General features: G+C 41.2%; 1 non-coding gene across 1 annotated transcript; it reads right to left on the bottom strand.

The window, feature by feature from the left end:
* Positions 1–18,073: 18,073 nt before the first annotated feature.
* On the bottom strand, positions 18,074–18,146 carry Trnaa-cgc. Its single transcript has one exon. It is a non-coding gene; the product is annotated as a tRNA-Ala (tRNA).
* Between the last annotated feature and the right edge of the window lie 445 nt (positions 18,147–18,591).

The following is an 18,591-nucleotide window of genomic DNA, read 5'->3' as shown; positions in this document are numbered from 1 at the left end:
GATCAGTATTAGATTCCGATGCACTTCTGCAGCTTTACTCTATCCCTTGGACCTTCACATTCAGGATGAAACACAGATATTGCGTCGGGATTTAATGCAAAAGGCTCTATGCCGACTTAAGTGCAAGAAGTGTAAATCTCCTCTTTGTTTGTGGTTTGCTTTGAGCGTTTCCTGGGGGATCAGCACTAGATTACGATGAACTACTGCAGCTTTACTCTATCCCTTGCGCCTTCACATTGACGATGAAACGCAGAAAGTCCCTCGGGATTTAACACAAAAGGCACAATGCAGACTTAAGTACAAGAGGAGTAAATCTTCTTATTGTTTGTGGTTTGCCTTGAGCGTCTCCTGGGAGTTCAGTATCAGATTCCTTTGCACTACTGCAGCTTTACAAAATCCCTTGGCCTTCACATTGACGATGAAACACCGAAATTGCGTCGGGATTTAATACAAAATGCACAATGCCGACTTAAATACAAGTGGAGTAAATAATCTCTTTGCTTGTGGTTTGCTTTGAGAGTTTCCTTAGAGATCAGTATTAGATTCCGATTCACTACTGCAGCTTTAATCTATCCCTTGGACCTTCACATTGACGATGAAACACAGAAACTGCGTCGGGTTTTAATATAAAAAGGCACAATGCCGACTTAAGTGCAGGAAGTGTAAATCTTCTCATTGTTTGTGGTTTGCTTTGAGCGTTTCCTGGGGCATCAGTACTAGATTACGAAGAACTACTGCAGCTTTACTTTATCCCTTGCACCTTCACATTGACGATGAAACGCAGAAAGTGCATCGGGATTTAACACAAAAGGCACAATGCAGACTTAAGTACAAAAAGAGTAAATCTTCTTATTGTTTGTTGTTTGTTTTGAGTGTTTCCTGGGCGTTCAGTATTAGAATCCGATGCACTACTGCACCTTTACACAATCCCTTGGCCTTCACTTTGACGATGAAACACAGAAATTGCGTCGGGATTTAATACAAAAGGCACAATGCCGACTTAAGTACAAGAAGACTTAAGGGCAAGTGGAGTAAAATACCTCTTTGTTTGTGGTTTGCTTTGGGCGTTTCCTGGGAGTTTAGTATTAGATTCCGATTCACTACTGCAGCCTTAATCTATCCCTTGGACCTTCACATTGACGATGAAACACAGAGATTGCGTCGGGTTTTAATACGAAAGGCACAATACTGACTTAAGTGCAAGAAGTGTAAATCTTCTCATTGTTTGTGGTTTGCTTTGAGCGTTTCCTGGGGGATCAGTACTAGATTACGAGGAACTACTGCAGCATAACTCTGTGCCTGGCACCTTCACATTGACGATGAAACCAGAAAAAGCCTCTAGATTTAACACAAAAGGCACAATGCAGTTTTAAGTACAAGAAGAGTAAATCTTCTCTTTGTTTGTGGTTTGCTTTGAGCGTTTCTTGGTAGATCAGTATTAGATTCCGACGCACTACTGCAGCTTTACTCTATCCCTTGGACCTTCACATTGAGTATGAAACACAGAAATGGCGTCGGGATTTAATGCAAAAGACACAATGCCGACTTACGTACAAGAAGTATAATCTTCTCATTGTTTGTGGTTTGCTTTGCGCGTTTCCTGGGGGCTCTATAATAGATTCCGATGCACTAATGCTCCTTAACTCTATCCCTTGGACCTTCACATTGACGATGACACACAGAAAATGCGTCGGGATTTAATACACAAGACACAATGCCGATCTAAGTACAAGAAGAGTAAACATTCGTTGTTTGTGGTTTGCTTTGAGCGTTTCCTGATAGATCAGTATTAGATTCCGATGGACTACTGCGGGGATATTCTATCCGTAGGACCTTCACATCGACGATGAAACACTGATATTGCGTCGGGAGTTAATAAAAAGGCCCAAAGCCGACATAAGAAGAAGAAGAGTAGATCTTCTCATTGTTTGTGGTTTGCTTTGAGCGTTTCCTGGGGGATCAGTACTAGATTACGATGAACTACTGCGGCTTTACTCTATTCCTTGCACCTTCACATTGACGATGAAACGCAGAAAGTGCTTCGGGATTTAACACAAAAGGCACAATGCAGACTTAAGTACAAAAAGAGTAAATCTTCTTATTGTTTGTTGTTTGCTTTGAGCGTTTCCTGGGCGTTCAGTATTAGAATCCGATGCACTACTGCACCTTTACACAATCCCTTGGCCTTCACTTTGACGATGAAACACAGAAATTGCGTCGGGATTTAATACAAAATGCACAATGCCGACTTAAGTACAAGAAGAGTAAATCTTCTCTTTGTTTGTGGTTTGCTTTGAGCGATTCCTGGGGGATCAGTATTAGATTCCGATGCACTACTGCAGCTTTACTCTATCCCTTGGACCTTCACATTGAGAATGAAACACAGAAATTGTGTCGGGATTTAATGCAAAAGGCACAATGCTGACTTAAGTACAAGAAGTATAATCTTCTCATTGTTTGTGGTTTGCTTTGAGCGTTTCCTGGGGCCTCAATAATAGATTCCGATGCTTTACTGCTGCTTAACTCTATCCCTCGGACCTTCACATTGACAATGAATCACAGAGAATGCGTCGGGATTTAATACACAAGACACAATGTCGATCTAAGTACAAGAAGAGTAAACATTCTTTGTTTGTGGATTGTTTTGAGCGTTTCCTGGGAGATCAGTATTAGATTCCGATGCACTACTGCAACTGTACTCTATCCCTTCCACCTTCACATTGACAATGAAACGCAGAAAGTGCCTCGGGGTTTAACACAAAAGGCACAATGCAAGCTTAGGTACAAGAAGAGTAAATCTTCTCATAGTTTGTGGTTTGCTGTGAGCTTTACCTGGGAGATCAGTATTAGTTTCCGATGCACCACTGCAGCTTTACTCTAGCCCTTGCACCTTCACCATGACGATGAAACACAGAAATTGCGTCGGGATTTAATACAAAAGGCACAATGCCGAAGTAAGTACAAGAAGAGTAAATCTTCTCATTGTTTATGGTTTGCTTTGAGCGTTTCCTGGGAGATCAGTATTAGTTTCCGATGCACCATTGCAGCTTTATTCTACCCTTGGACCTTCACATTGATGATGAATTACAGAAATAGCGTCGGGATTTATTACAAAATGCACAATGCCGACTTAAGTACAAGAAGAGTTAATCTTCTCATTGTTTGTGGTTTGTTTTGAGTGTTACCTGGGGGTTCTGTACTAGATTCCGATGCACTACTGTAGCTTTTCTGTATCCCTTGGACACTCACATTGACGAATAAACACAGAAAATGCGTCGGGATTTAATAGAAAAGGCACAATGCCGACTTAAGGACAAGTGGAGTAAAACTCCTCTTAGTTTGTGGCTTGCTTTGAGCGTTTCCTGGGAGTTCAGTATTAGATTCCGATTCACTACTGCAGCCTTCATCTATCCCTTGGACCTTCACATTGACGATGAAACACAGAGATTGCGTCGGGATTTAATACGAAAGGCACAATACTGACTTAAGTGCAAGAAGTGTAAATCTTCTCATTGTTTGTGGATTGCTTTGAGCGTTTCCTGGGGGATCAGTACTAGATTACGATGAACTACTGCAGCTTTACTCTATCCCTTACACCTTCACATTGACGATGAAACGCAGAAAGTGCCTCGTGATTTAACAAAAAAGGCACAATGCAGACTTAAGTACAAGAAGAGTAAATCTTCTTATTGTTTGTGCTTTGCTTTGAGCGTTTCCTGGGAGTTCAGTATTAGATTCCATTGCACTACTGCAGCTTTACAAAATCCTTTGGCCTTCACATTGACGATGAAAAACAGAAATTGCGTCGGGATTTAATAAAAAAGTCACAATGCCGACCTAAGTACAACAAGAGTAAGCATTCTTTGTTTGTGGTTTGCTTTGAGCGTTACCTGGGAGATCAGTATTAGATTCCGATGCACTACTGCAGCTTTACTCTATCCCTTGGACCTTCACATTGACGATGAAACACAGAAATTGCGCCGCGATTTAATACAAAATGCACAATGCCGACCTAAGTACAAGAAGAGTTAATCTTCTCTTTGTTTGTGGTTTGCTTTGAGAGTTTCCTGGGTGATCAGTATTAGATTCCGATGCACTACTGCAGGTTTACAAAATCCCTTGGACCTTCACATTGAGTATGAAACACAGGAATTGCGTCGGGATTTAATGCAAAAGTCACAATGCCGACTTAAGTACAAGAACTGTAATCTTCTCATTGTTTGTGGTTTGCTTTGAGGGTGTCCTGGGGCTCAATAATAGATTCCGATGCACTACTGCTCTTTAACTCTATCCCTTGCACCTTCACATTGACGATGAAACACATAAAATGCGTCGGGATTAAATACACAAGGCACAATGCACACCTAAGTACAAGAAGAGTAAACATTCTTTGTTTGTGGTTTGCTTTGAGCGTTTCCTGGGAGATCAGAATTAGATTCCGATGGACTACTGCAGGTTTATTCTATCCGTTGGACCTTCACATTGACGATGAAACACAGAAATTGCGTCGGGAGTTAATAAAAAGGCCCAAACCCGACTTAAGAAGAAGAAGAGTAAATCTTCTCATTGTTTGTGGTTTGCTTTGAGCGTTTCCTGGGGGATCAGTACTAGTTTACGATGAACTACTGCGGCTTTACTCTATCCCTTGCACCTTCACATTGACGATGAAACGTAGAAAGTGCCTCGGGATTTAAAAAAAAGGCACAATACAGACTTAGGTACAAGTAGAGTAAATTTTCTCATTGTTTGTGTTTTGCTTTGAGCGTTACTTGAGAGTTCAGTATTAGATTCCGATGCACTACTGCAGCTTTGCTCCATCCCTTGGCCTTCACATTGACGATGATACACAGAAATTGCGTCGGGATTTAATACAAAATGCCCAAAGCCGACTAAAGTACAAGAAGAGTAAATTTTCTCATTCTTTGTGGTTTGCTTTGGGCGCTTCCTGGGAGATCTATCCCTTGGACTTTCACATTGACGATGATACACAGAAATTGCGTCGGGATTTAATACAAAAATCACAATGCCGACCTAAGTACAACAAGAGTAAGCATTCTTTGTTTGTGGTTTGCTTTGAGCGTTTCCTGGGAGATCAGTATTAGATTCCGATGTACTACTGCAGCTTTACTCTATCCCTTGGACCTTCACATTGACGATGATACACAGAAATTGCGTCGGGATTTAATACAAAAGGCACAATGCCGACCTAAGTACAACAAGAGTAAGCATTCTTTGTTTGTGGTTTGCTTTGAGCGTTTCCTGGGGGATCAGTGCTATATTACGATGAACTACTGCAGCTTTACTCTATCCCTTGCACCTTCACATTGACGATGAAACGCAGAAAGTGCATCGGAATTTAACACAAATGGCACAATGCAGACTTAAGTTCGAGAAGAGTAAATCTTCTTATTGTTTGTGGTTTGCTTTAAGCGTTTCCTGGGGGCTCAACAATAGATTCCGATGCTTTACTGCTGCCTAACTCTATCCCCTGGACCTTCACATTGACGATGAAACACAGAGAATGCGTCGGGATTTAATACAAAATGCACAATGCCGACCTAAGTACAACAAGAGTAAACATTCTTTGTTTGTGGTTTGCTTTGAGCGTTTCCTGGGAGATCTGTATTAGATTCCGATGCACCTCTGCAGCAATACTCAATCCGTTGGACCTTCACATTGACGATGAAACACAGAAATTGCGTCAGGAATTAATACAAATGGCCCAAAGCCGACTTAAGTAGAAGAAGAGTAAATCTGGTCATTGTTTGTGGTTTGCTTTGAGCGTTTCCTGGGAGATCAGTGTTAGACTCCGATGCACTACTGCAGCTTTACTCTAGCCCTTGGACATTCAAATTGACGATGAAACACAGAAATTGCGTCGGGATTTAATACAAAAAGCACAATGCCGAAATAAGTACAAGAAGAGTAAATCTTCTCATTGTTTGTGGTTTGCTTTGAGCGTTTCCTGGGGGATCAGTATTAGTTTTCGATGCACCACTGCTGCTTCACTCTATCCCTTGGACCATCACATTGACGATGAAACACAGATATTGCGTCGGGATTTAATACAAAATGTACAATGCCGACTTAAGTACAAGATGAGTTATCTTCTCATTGTTTATGGTTTGTTTTGAGTGTTTCCTGTGGGATCTGCACTAGATTCCGATGCGCTACTGTAGCTTTACTGTATCCCTTGGACATTTACATTGACGAAGAAACACAGAAAATACGTCGGGATTTAATACAAAATGCACAATGCTGACTTAAGGACAAGTGGAGTAAATCTTCTCTTCGTTTGTGGTATGCTTTGAGCGTTTCCTGGGAGATCAGTATTAGATTCCGATTCACTACTGCAGCCTTAATCTATCGCTTGGACCCTCACATTGACGATGAAACACAGATATTTGCTTCGGGATTTAATACGAAAAGCACAATACTGACTTAAGTGCAAGAAGTGTAAATCTTCTCATTGTTTGTGGTTTGCTTTGAGCGTTTCCTGGGGATCAGTACTAGATTACGATGAACTACTGCAGCTTTACTCTATCCCTTGCACCTTCACATTGACGATGTAACGCAGAAAGTGACTCGGGATTTAACACAAAAGCACAATGCAGACTTAAGTACAAGATGAGTACATCTTCTTATTGTTTGTGGTTTGCTTTGAGGGTTTCATGGGAGTTGAGTATTAGAATCCGATGCACTACTGCAGCTTTACGAAATCCTTTGGCCTTCACATTGACGATGAAACACAGATATTGCGTCGGGATTTCATACAAAATGCACAATGCCGACTTAAGTAGAAGAAGAGTTAATCTTCTCATTGTTTGTGGTTTGTTTTGAAGGTTTCCTGAGGATCTGTACTAGATTCCGCTGTACTACTATAGCTTTACTTTATCACTTGGACCTTCAAATTGACGAAGAAACACAGAAAATGCGTCGGGATTTAATACAAAAGGCTCAATGCCGACTTAAGTACAAGTGGAGTAAATATTCTCTTTGTTTGTGGTTTGCTTTGAGCGTTTCCTGGGAGATCAGTATTAGATTCCGACGCACTACTGCAGCTATACTCTACCGTTGGACGTTCACATTGACGATGAAACACAGAAATTGCGTCGGGATTTAATACGAAAAGCACAATACTGACTTAAGTGCAAGAAGTGTAAATCTTCTCATTGTTTGTGGTTTGCTTTGAGCGTTTCCTGGGGATCAGTACTAGATTACGATGAACTACTGCAGCTTTACTCTATCCCTTGCACCTTCACATTGACGATGTAACGCAGAAAGTGACTCGGGATTTAACACAAAAGCACAATGCAGACTTAAGTACAAGATGAGTACATCTTCTTATTGTTTGTGGTTTGCTTTGAGGGTTTCATGGGAGTTGAGTATTAGAATCCGATGCACTACTGCAGCTTTACGAAATCCTTTGGCCTTCACATTGACGATGAAACACAGATATTGCGTCGGGATTTCATACAAAATGCACAATGCCGACTTAAGTAGAAGAAGAGTTAATCTTCTCATTGTTTGTGGTTTGTTTTGAAGGTTTCCTGAGGATCTGTACTAGATTCCGCTGTACTACTATAGCTTTACTTTATCACTTGGACCTTCAAATTGACGAAGAAACACAGAAAATGCGTCGGGATTTAATACAAAAGGCTCAATGCCGACTTAAGTACAAGTGGAGTAAATATTCTCTTTGTTTGTGGTTTGCTTTGAGCGTTTCCTGGGAGATCAGTATTAGATTCCGACGCACTACTGCAGCTATACTCTACCGTTGGACCTTCACTTAGACGATGAAACACAGAAATTGCGTCGGGATTTAATACAAAAGGCACAATGCCGAAGTAAGTACAAGAAGAGTAAATCTTCTCATTGTTTGTGGTTGTTTTCAGCGTTTCCTGGGAGATCAGTATTAGTTTCCGATGCACCACTGCAGCTTTACTCTATCCCTTGGACCTTCACATTGACGATGAAACACGGATATTGCGTCGGGATTTAATACAAAATGTACAATGCCGACTTAAGTACAAGAAGAGATAATCTTCTCAAAGTTTGTGGTTTGTTTTGAGTGTTTCCTGGGGGATCTGCACTAGATTCCGATGCACTACTGTAGCTTTACTGCATCCCTTGGACCTTTACTTTGACGAAGATACGCAGAAATTTCCTCGGGATTTAACACAAAAGGCACAATGCAGTTTTAAGTAGAAGAAGAGAAAATTTTCTCATTGTTTGTGGTTTGCCTAGAGCGTTTCCTGGGAGATCAGTATTACAATCCTATGCACTACTGCAGCTTTACTCTATCCTTTCGACCTTCTCATTGAGGATGAAACACTGAAATTGCGTCGGTATTTCATACAAAAGGCACAAGGCCGACTTAAGTACAAGAAGAGTAGTTGTTCTCATTGTTTGTGGTTTGCTTTGAGCGTTTCCTGGGAGATCAGTATTAGATTTCGATGCAACACTACGGCTATACTCTATCCCTTGGACCTTCACATTGACGATGAAAGACAGATATTTCGTCGAGATTTAATGCAAAAGGCAGAATGCCGACTTAAGTACAAGAAGAGTAAATCTTCTCATAGTTTATGGTTTGCTTTGAGCGTTTCCTTTGAGATCAGTATTAGATTCCGATGCACTACTGCAGCTTTACTCTATCCCCTGGACCTTCACATTGACGATGAAACAGAGAAATGGCGTCGGTATTTAATACAAAAGGCACAAGGGCGACTGAAGTACAAGAAGAGTAAATCTACTCATTGCTTGTGGTTTGCCTAGAGCGTTTCCTGGGAGATTAGTATTAGATTTCGATGCATTAGTGCAGCATTACTCTCTCCCTTGCACCTTCACATTCACGATGAATTACAGAAATTGCGTCGGGATTTAATACAAAAGGGAAAAGTCCGACTTCAGTTCGAGATGAGTAAATGTTCCCATTGTTTGTGGTTTGCTTTGAGCGTTTCCTGGGAGACCAGTATTCGATTCCAATGCATTACTGCAGTTGTACTCTATCCCTTCGACCTTCGCATTGACGATGAAACACAGAAATTTAGTCGGTATTTCATACAAAAGGCACAATCCCGACTAAAGTACAAGAAGAGTAAATTTTCTCATTGTTTGTGGTTTGCTTTGAGCGTTTCCTGGGAGATCAGTATTAGATTCCGATGCACTACTCCTGCTTTACTCTATTCCATGGACCTTCACATTGACCATGAAACACAGAATATGCGTCGGGATTTAATACAAAAGGCACAATGCCGACTTAAGTACGAGATGAGTAAATCTTCCAATAGTTGTGGTTTGCTTTTAGCGTTTCCTGGGAGATCAGTATTTGATTCCGATGCACTACTGCAGCTTTACTCTATCCCCTGGACCTTCACATTGACGATGAAACAGAGAAATGGCGTCGGTATTTAATACAAAAGGCACAAGGGCGACTGAAGTACAAGAAGAGTTAATCTACTCATTGCTTGTAGTTTTGTTTGAGCGTTTCCTGGGAGATCAGTTTTAGATTCCGTTGCACTACTGCAGCTTAAGTCTATCCCTTAGACCTTCACAATGACGATGAAACACTGAAATTGACTAGGGATTTAATACAAAAGGCACAATTTCAACTTGAGTACAAGAAGAGTAAATCTTCTCATTGTTTCTGGATTGGTTTGTGCGTTTCCTGGGAGATCAGTATTAGTTTCAGATGCGCTGCTGCAGCTTTACTCTATCCATCGGAACTTCACATGGACGATGAAACATAGAAATTGCGTCGGTATTTAATGGAAAAGGCACAATGCCGACTTAAGTCCAATAAGAATAAATCTTCTCATTGTTTGTGGTTTGCTTTGAGCGTTTCCTGAGAGATCAGTATCAGATTCCGATGCACTACTGCAGCTTTACTCTGTCCCTTGGACACTCACATTGCCGATGAAACACAGAAATTGCGTTGGGATTTAATACAATAGCACAAGGCCGACTTAAGTTCATGAAGAGTAAATCTTCTTATTGTTTGTGGTTTGCTTTGAGCGTTTCCTGTGAGATCAGTATTAGATTCCGATGCACTTCTCCTGCTTCACTCTTTCCCATGGATCTTCACATTGACCATGAAACACAGAAAATGCGTCGGGATTTAATACAAAGGGCACAATTGCGACTTAAGTACAAGATGAGTAAATCTTCCAATTGTTGTTGGTTTGCTTTGAGCGTTTCCTGGGAGATCAGTATTGGATTCCGATGCACTACTGCAGCTTTACTCTATCCCCTGGACCTTCACATTGACGAAGAAACACAGAAATGGCGTCGGTATTTAATACAAAAGGCACAAGGCCGACTGAAGTACAAGAAGAGTAAATCTACTCATGGTTTGAGGTTTGCCTAGAGCGTTTCCTGGGAGATCAGTATTAGATTCCGATGCACTAGTGCAGCTTTACTCTATCCCTTGCACCTTCACATTCACGATGAATTACAGAAATTGCGTCGGGATTTAATACAAAAGGGAAAAGTCCGACTTCAGTTCGAGAAGAGTAAATGTCCTCATTGTTTGTGGTTTGCTTTGAGCGTTTCCTGGGAGACCAGAATTCGATTCCGATGCACTACTGCAGCTCTCCTCTATCCCTTGGATCTTCACATTGACGATGAAACTCAGAAATAGCGTCGGGATTTAATACAAAAGGCACAATGCCGACTTAAGTACAAGGAGAGTGAACCTCCTCATTGTATCTGAATTACTTTGTGCGTTTCCTGGGAGATCAGTACTAGATTCCGATGCAATACTGCAGCTTTATCCTATCCCTGGGACCTTAACATGGACGATGAAACATAGAAATTACATCAGTATTTATTGCAAAAGGCACAAAGCCGCCTTAAGTACGAGAAGAGTAAATCTTCTCATTGCTTCTGGATTTATTGAGCGTTTCCTAGGAGATCAGTATTAGATTCCGATGCACTACTGCAGCTTCACTCTATCCCTTGGACCTTCGCATTGACGAAAAAAAAACACAGAAATGGCGTCGGTATTTAATACAAAAGGCACAAGGCCGACTGAAGTACAAGAAGAGTAAATCTACTTATTGTTTGTGGTTTGCTTTGAGCTTTTCCTGCGAGATCAGTATTAGATTCCGATGCACTACTCCAGCTTTACTCTACCCCTTGGGCCTTCTCATTGACGATGAAACACAGAAAATGCGTCAAGGTTTAACAGAAAAGGCACAATGCCGACTTAAGTACAAGATGAGTAAATCTCCCAATTGTTGTAGGTTTGCTTTGAGCGTTTCCTGGAAGATCAGTATTTGATTCCGATGCACTACTGCAGCTTCACTCTATCCCTTGGACCCTCACATTGACGATGAAACACAGAAATGGCGTCGGTATTTAATGCAAAAGGCACAATGCCGAGTTAAGTCCAATAAGAGTAAATCCTCCCATTCTTTGTGGTCTGTTTTGAGCGTTTCCTGGGAGATCAGAATTACATTCCGATGCAGCTTTACTCTATCGCTTCGACATTCACATTGACGATGAAACACAGAGATTGCGTAGGGATTTAATACAAAAGGCAAAATGCCGACGTAAGTACAAAAAGAGTAAAACTTCTCATTGTTTCCAGATTGCTTTGTGCTTTTCCTGGGAGATCAGTAATAGATTCCGACGCACTACTGCAGCTTTACTCTAGCCCTTGGACTTTCACATGGAAGATGAAGCTTAGAAATTGCGTCTGTATTTAATGAAAAGGCACAATGCCGGTTTAAGTACTAGAAGAGTAAATATTCTCATTGTGTGTTGTTTGCTTTGAGCGTTTCCTGGGAGATCAGTATTAGTTTCCGATGCACTACTGCGGCTTTACTCTTTCCCCTGGACCTTCACATTGAAGATGAAACACAGAAATGGCGTCGGTATTTAATAGCAAAGGCACAAGGCAGACTGAAGTACAAGAAGAGTATATGTTCTCATTGTTTGTGGTTTGCGTTGAGCGTTTCCTGGGAGGTCAGTATTAGATTCCAATGCACTATTGCAGCGTTACTCTATACGTTAGACATTCAAATTGACGATGAAAAAAAGAAATAGCATCGGGATTTAATATAAAATGCACAGTGCCGACTTAAGTACAAGAAGAGTAAATCATCTCATTGTTCGTTGTTTGCTTTGAGCGTTTCCTGGGAGATGAGTATTTGTTCCAAAGCACTACAGCAGCTTTACTCTATCCCTTGGACGTTCACATTGACGATGAAACACAGAAATTGCCTCGGGCTTTAATGCAAAAGGCACATTGCCGACTTAAGTACAAGAAGAGTAAATCTACTCATTGTTTGTGGTTTGCTTTGAGCGTTTCCTGGGAGATCAGTATTAGATTCCGATGCACTACTGCAGCGTTACTCTATACGTTAGACATTCAAATTGACGATGAAACAAAGAAATAGCATCGGGATTTAATATAAAATGCACAGTGCCGACTTAAGTACGAGAAGAGTAAATCTTCTCATTGTTCGTTGTTTGCTTTGAGCGTTTCCTGTGAGATGAGTATTTGTTCCAAAGCACTACTGCAGCTTTACTCTATCGCTTGGACCTTCACATTGACGATGAAACAGAGAGATTGCGTCGGTATTTAATACAAAAGGCACAATACCGACTTAAGTACAAGAAGAGTAAATCATCTCATTGTTTGTGTTTTGCTTTGAGCCTTTCCTGTGAGATCAGAATTAGATTCCGATGCACTGCTGCAGCTTTACTTTATCCCTTGGACATTCACATTGACGATGAAAAACAGAAATGGCGTCGGTATTTAATACAAAAGGTACATTGCCGACTTAAGTACAAGAAGAGTAAATCTTCTCATTGTTTTTGGTTAGCTTTGAGCGTTTCCTGGGAGATCAGTATTACATTCCGATGCACTACTGCAGCTTTACTCTATCCCTTGGACCTTGACATTGACGATGAAACACAGAAATTGCCTAGGGCTTTAACACAAAAGGCACAATGCCGACTTAAGTAAAAGAAGAGTAAATCTCCTCATTTTTTTGTGGTATGCTTTGAGCGTTTCCTGGGAGATTAGTACTACTTTGGAAGCACTACTGCAGCTTTACTCTATCCCTTGGACCTGCAAATTGACGATGAAACACAGAAATTGCGTCGGTATCTAATACAAAAACACATTGCCTACTTAAGTACAAAAAGAGTAAATCTTCCCTTTGTTTGTGGTTTGCTTCGAGCGTTTCCTTGGAGTCCAGTATTAGATTCCGATGCACTACTGCAGCTTTACTCTATCCCTTGGGCCTTCACATTGTCGATGAAACACAGAAATCGCGTCGGGATTTAATACATAAGGCACAATGCCGACTCAAGTACAAGGAGAGTAAATCTTCTCATTGTTTGTGGTTTGCTTTGAGCGTTTCCTGATATATCAGTATTACATCCGATGCACTACTGCAGCTTTACTCTTTCCCCTGGACCTTCAAATTGACGATGAAACACAGACATTGCGTCGGTATTTAATACAAAAGGCACAGTGCCGACTTAAGTACAAGAAGAGTAAATCTTCTCATTGTTTTTGGTTTGATTTGAGCGTTTCCTGGCAGATCAGTAATAGATTCCGATGCACTACTCCAGCTTTACTCTATCCCTTCGACCTTCACATTGACAATGAAACACAGAAATTGCGTCGGGATTTAATACAAAAGGCACATTGCCGACTTAAATACAAGAAGAGTAAATCTTATTGTTTGTGGTTTGCTTTGAGCGTCTCCAGAGAGATCAGTATTAGATTCCGATGAACTACTGCAGCCTTACTCTATCCCTTGGACCTTCACATTGACGATGAATCACAGAAATTGCATCGGAATTTAATATAAAATGCACAATGCCGACTTAAGTACAAGAAAAGTAAGTCTTATCATTGTTTGTGGTTTGCTTTGAGCGTTTCCGAGGAGATCAGGCTTAAATTCCAATGCACTACAGCAGCTTTACTCTATCCCTTGGACCTTCACATTGTCGATGAAACACAGATATATCGCCGGGATATAATACAAAAGGCACAATGCCGACTTAAGTACAAGAAGAGTAGTACTTCTCATTGTTTGTGCTCTGCTTTGTGCATTTCCTGGGAGATCGGTATTAGACTCCGATGCACTACAGCACCTTTACTCTATCCCTTGGGTCTTCACATTGACGACGAAAAAGAGAGATTCCGTCGGTATTGAATACAAGAGCCACAATACCGACTTAAGTACAAGAAGAGTACATCTTCTTATTGTTTGTGGTTTGTTCGGGCGTTTCCTGATAGATCAGTATTAGATTCCGATACACTACTTCAACATTACTCTATCCCTTGGGTCTTCGCATTGACGACGAAAAAGGGAGATTACGTCGGTATTTAATACAAAAGCCACAATACCGACTTAAGTACAAGAAGAGTAAATCTCCTTATTGTTTGTGGTTCGCTTTGAGCGTTTCCTGGGAGATCAGTTTTACATTCCGATGCACTACTGCAACTTTACTCTATACCTGGGACCTTCACATTGACGATGAAACACAAAAATTAGGTCGGGATTTAATACAAAAGGCATAATGCCGACTTAAATACAAGAAGAGTAATTCTTCTCATTGTTTGTGGTTTTCTTTGTCCGTTTCGTGGGAGATCAGTATTAGATTCCGATGCACTACTGCTGCTTTACTCTATCCCTTGGACCTTCACATTGACGATGAAACAAAGATATTGCGTCGGGATTCACTACTAAAGGCACAATACCGACTTAAGTACAAGAAGAGTAAATCTCCTTATTGTTTGTGGTTCGCTTTGAGCGTTTCCTGGGAGATTAGTTTTACATTCCTATGCACTGCTGCAGCTTTACTCTATCCCTTGGACATTCAAATTGACGATGAAACACAGAAATTGCGTCGGTATCTAATACAAAAAGCCCAATGCCGACTTAAGTTCAACAATAGTCAATCTTCTCATTGTGTTTGGTTTCCTTTGAGCGTCTCCTGGGAGATCAGTAATGGATTCCGATGCACTACTGCAGCTTTACTCTATCGCTTGGACCTTCTCATTGACGATGAAACAGAGAGATTGCGTCGGTATTTAATACGAAAGGCACAATACCGTCTTAAGTACAAGAAGAGTAAATCATCTCATTGTTTGTGTCTTGCTTTGAGCCTTTCCTGGGAGATCAGAATTAGATTCCGATGCACTACTGCAGCTTTACTTTATCTCTTGGACCTTCACATTGACGATGAAGAACAGAAATGGCGTCGGAATTTAATACAAAAGGCACATTGCCGACTTAAGTACATAAAGAGTAAATCTACTAATTGTTTTTGGTTAGCTTTGAGCGTTTCCTGGGAGATCAGCATTACATTCGGATGCTCTACTGCAGCTTTACTCTATCCCTTGGACCGTCACATTGACGATGAAACACAGAAATTGCCTCGGGCTTTAATACAAAAGGCACAATGCCGACTTATGTACAAGAAGAGTAAATCTACACATTGTTTGTGGTTTGCTTTGAGCGTTCCTGGGAGATCAGTATTAGATTTCGATGCGCTACTGCAGCTTTACTCTATCCGTTGGACATTCTCATTGACGATGAAACAAATAAATGGCGTTGGGATTTAATACAAAAGGCACAATGCCGACTTAAGTACAAGAACAGTAAATCTTATCATTGTATGTGGTTTGCTTTGAGCGTTTCCAGGGAGATCACTATTAGATTCAGGTGCACTACTGTAGCGTTACTCTATGTTTCGACCTTCACATTGACGATGAACACAGACATATCGCCTGGATATAATACAACAGGCACATGCCGACTTAAGTACAAGAGGAGTAAATCTTCTCATTGCTTGTGGTTTGCTTTGGCATATCCTGGGAGATCAGTATTAGATTCCGATGCTCTAATGCAGCTTTGCTCTATCCTTGGACCTTCAGATTGACAATGAAACACAGAAATATCCCCAGGATATAATACAAAAGGCACAATGCTGACTTAAGTAAAAGAAGAGCAAATCTTCTCATTGTTTGCGGTTTGCTTTGAGCGTTTCCTGGAAGATCGGTATTTGATTCTGATGCACTATTGCAGCTTTACTCTGTCGCTTGGACCTTGAAATTGGCCATGAAACACAGAAATTGCGACGGTATTTAATACAAAAGGTACAATGCCGACTTAAGTACATGATGAGTAAATCTACTCAATGTTCCTGGTTTGCTTTGAGCGTTTCCTAGGAGATGAGTATTAGATTTCGTTGCACTACTACAGCTTTACTCTATCCGTTGGACATTCTCATTGACGATGAAATAAATAAATGGCGTTGGGATTTAATACAAAAGGCACAATGTCGACTTAAGTACAAGAACAGTTAATCTCCTCATTGTTTGTGGTTTGTTTTGAGCGTTTCCTGGGGGATCTGTACTAGATTCCGATGCACTACTGAAGCTTTACTGTATCCCATGGACCTTCACATTGACGAAGAAACACAGAAAATGCGTCGGGATTTAATACAAAAGGCAAAATGCCGACTTATGGACAAGTGGAGTAAATCATCTCTTTGATAGTGGTTTGCTTTGAGCGTTTCCTGGGAGATCAGTATTAGATTCCGATTCACTACTGCAACTTTAATCTATCCCTTGGACCTTCACATTGACGATGAAACACAGAAATTGCGTCGGGATTCAATACGAAAGGCACAATTCTGACTTAGGTGCAAGAAGTGTAAATCTTCTCATTGTTTGTGGTTTGCTTTGAGCGTTTCCTGGGAGTTCAGTATTAGATTCCGATGCACTACTGCAGCTTTACTCTGTCCCTTGGCCTCACATTGACGAGGAAACACAGAAATTGCGTCTGGATTCAATACAGAAGGCACAATGCCGCCTTAAGTACAAGAAGAGTAAATCTTCTCTTTGTTTGTGGTTTGCTTTGAGCGTTTCCTGGGTCTTCAATATTAGATTCCGATGCAGTACTGCTGCTTATCTCTATCTCTTGGACCTTCACATTGACGAGGAAACACAGAAAATGCGTCGGGATTTAATACACAAGGCACAATGCTGACCTAAGAACATGAAGATTAACATTCTTTGTTTGTGGTTTGTTTTGAGCGTTTTCTGGGAGATCAGTATTAGATTCCGATGCACTACTGCAGCTATACTCTATCCCTTGGATCCTCACATTGACGATGAAACGCAGAAATTGCGTCGGGATTTAATACAAAAGGCCCAAAGCCGACTTAAGTAGAAGAAGAATTAATCTTCTCATTGTTTGTGGTTTGTTTTGAGCGTTTCCTGGGGCATCTGTACTAGATTCAGATGCACTACTGTAGCTTTACTGTATCCCTTGGACCTTCCCATTGACGAAGGAACACAGAAAATGCGTCGGGATTTAGTACAAAAGGCACAATGACGACTTAAGTACAAGTGGAGTAAATATTCTCTTTGTTTGTGGTTTGCTTTGAGCGTTTCCTGGGAGATCAGTATTAGACTCCGATGCACTACTGCAGCTTTACTCTAACCCTTGGACCTTCACATTGACGATGAAACACAGAAATTGCGTCGGGATTTAATACAAAAGGCACAATGCCGAAGTAAGTACAAGAGGAGTAAATCTTCTCATTGCTTGTGGTTTGCTTTGAGCATTTCCTGGGAGATCAGTATTAGTTTCCGATGCACCACTGCAGCTTTACTCAATCCCTTGGACCTTCACATTGACGAAGAAACACAGAAATTGCGTCGGGATTTAATACAAAATGTACAATGCCGACTTAAGTACAAGAACAGTTAATCTTCTCATTGTTTGTGGTTTGTTTTGAGCGTTTCCTGGGGGATCTGTACTAGTTTCCGATGCACTACTGAAGCTTTACTGTATCTCATGGACCTTCACATTGACGAAGAAACACAAAAAATGCGTCGGGATTTAATACAAAAGGCAGAATGCCGAGGTGGTGGTTAGTGTTTAACGTCCGTCGACAACGAGGTCATTAGAGACGGAGCGCAAGCTCGGGTTAGGGGAGGATTGGGAAGGAAATCGGCCGTGCCCTTTCAAAGGAACCATCCCGGCATTTGCCTGAAACGATTTAGGGAAATCACGGAAAACCCAAATCAGGATGGCCGGAGACGGGATTGAACCGTCGTCCTCCCGAATGCGAGTCCAGTGTGCTAACCACTGCGCCACCTAGCTCGGTGGCAGAATGCCGACTTAAGGACAAGTGGAGTAAATCATCTCTTTGTTTGTGGTTTGCTTTGAGCGTTTCCTGGGAGATCAGTATTAGATTTCGATTCACTACTGCAACTTTAATCTATCCCTTGGACCTTCACATTGACGATGAAACACAGAAATTGCGTCTGGATTTAATCCAGAAGGCACAATGCCGCCTTAAGTTCAAGAAGAGTAAATCTTCTCTTTGTTTGTGGTTTGCTTCGAACGTTTCCTGGGAGATCAGTATCAGATTCCGATGCAATACTGCCGCTTTACTCTATCCCTTGGACCTACACATTGAGCATGAAACACAGAAATTGCGTCGGGTTTTAAGGCTAACGGCACAATGCCGACTGAAGTACAAGAAGTGCAAATCATCTCATTGTTTGTGGTTTCCTTTGAGCGTTTCATGGGGCTCAGTACTTGA

This window comes from Schistocerca piceifrons, chromosome 3 (genome assembly GCF_021461385.2).
Source record: "Schistocerca piceifrons isolate TAMUIC-IGC-003096 chromosome 3, iqSchPice1.1, whole genome shotgun sequence".
Lineage (NCBI taxonomy): Eukaryota > Metazoa > Arthropoda > Insecta > Orthoptera > Acrididae > Schistocerca > Schistocerca piceifrons.
This window is presented reverse-complemented; position numbering and strand designations above follow the sequence as displayed.